General features: G+C 35.5%; 1 non-coding gene across 1 annotated transcript; it reads left to right on the top strand.

Annotated features, from left to right (window-relative positions):
* The first annotated feature begins 264 nt into the window (after window positions 1-264).
* Window positions 265-372, top strand: LOC112774430 (small nucleolar RNA R71). Its single transcript, XR_003188922.1, has one exon. It is a non-coding gene; the product is annotated as a small nucleolar RNA R71 (small nucleolar RNA).
* The last annotated feature ends 1,065 nt before the right edge of the window (window positions 373-1,437 follow it).

Raw genomic sequence — 1,437 nt, 5'->3', positions numbered from 1 at the left:
TTGCTGAGTCAATATTTTATTCTGAGCCAATATGGCATTCAGAGTATCAACCTCAAGAACTCCCTTCTTCATAGGCGTCCCATTATTCACAGGATTCCTTTCAGAAGTGTACATGAACTGGTTATTAGCAACCATGTCAATGAGCTCTTGAGCTTCTGCAGGCGTTTTCTTTAGGTGAATGGATCCACTTGCAGAAGTGTCCAGTGACATCTTTGATAGCTCAGATAGACCATCATAGAATATATCTAGGATGGTCCATTCTGAAAGCATGTCAGAAGGACACTTTTTGGTCAACTGTTTGTATCTTTCCCAAGCTTCATAGAGAGATTCACCTTCTTTCTGTCTGAAGGTTTGAACATCAGCTCTAAGCTTGCTCAGCTTTTGAGGAGGAAAGTACTTGGCTAAGAAAGCCGTGACCAGCTTATCCCAAGAGTTCAGGCTGTCTTTGGGTTGAGAATCCAACCATAATCTAGCTCTGTCTCTTACAGCAAAAGGGAAAAGCATGAGCCTGTAGACTTCAGGATCTACTCCATTAGTCTTAACAGTATCACATATCTGCAAGAATTCAGTTAAGAACTGAAAAGGATCTTCAGATGGAAGTCCATGAAACTTGCAGTTCTGTTGCATCAGAGAAACTAATTGAGGTTTCAGCTCAAAGTTGTTTGCTCCAATGGCAGGAATGGAGATGCTTCTTCCATGTAAATTGGAATTAGGTGCAGTGAAGTCACCAAGCATTCTCCTTTCATTATTATTATTTTCGCCTGCCATCTCCTCTGCCTGTTCGAAAATTTCTAAAAGGTTATCTCTGGATTGTTGTATTTTAGCTTCTCTTAATTTTCTCTTCAGAGTCCTTTCAGGTTCTGGATCTGCTTCCACAAGAATGTTCTTATCCTTGCTCCTGCTCATATGACAAGGAAGAATGGCCAGAAAAATGATAATAATAATAGAGATCCTTTATACCACAGTATAGGGATCCCTTTGTAAGTAGAAGAAGAGGGGGAGATAAAGGATGTGATGTAAAGGAAGAAACACAACTGTGAGGATTGGAATGTGAGATGAGATGTTAGGACATGAATGAATAAATAGAATGAGATGGGGGAGGAATAATTTTCGAAAATTTTTTTGAAAAAGAGTTAGTGATTTTTGAAAATTGGTTTTTGAAAATTAGTTAGTATTTTTCGAAAATTTTTGAATTCAAAAATAAAAAATAAAAATAATTAGTTAATTAAAAAGAAATTTTTTGAAAAAGAGGGAGATATTTTCGAAAAATGAGAGAGAGAGAGTTAGTTAGGTGGTTTTGAAAAAGTTAAGAAACAAACAAAAAGTTAGTTAGTTAGTTGAAACAAATTTTTGAAAAGATAAGAAGTTAGGAAGTTAGAAAAGATATTTTTGAAAAGATATTTTTTTGAAAAAGATAAGATAAGAAGATATTTTTGA

Source organism: Arachis hypogaea, chromosome 18 (genome assembly GCF_003086295.3).
Source record: "Arachis hypogaea cultivar Tifrunner chromosome 18, arahy.Tifrunner.gnm2.J5K5, whole genome shotgun sequence".
Taxonomy (NCBI): Eukaryota; Viridiplantae; Streptophyta; class Magnoliopsida; order Fabales; family Fabaceae; genus Arachis; species Arachis hypogaea.
The sequence above is the reverse complement of the archived record's forward strand: the minus strand, read 5'-3'. Positions and strand labels throughout refer to the sequence as shown.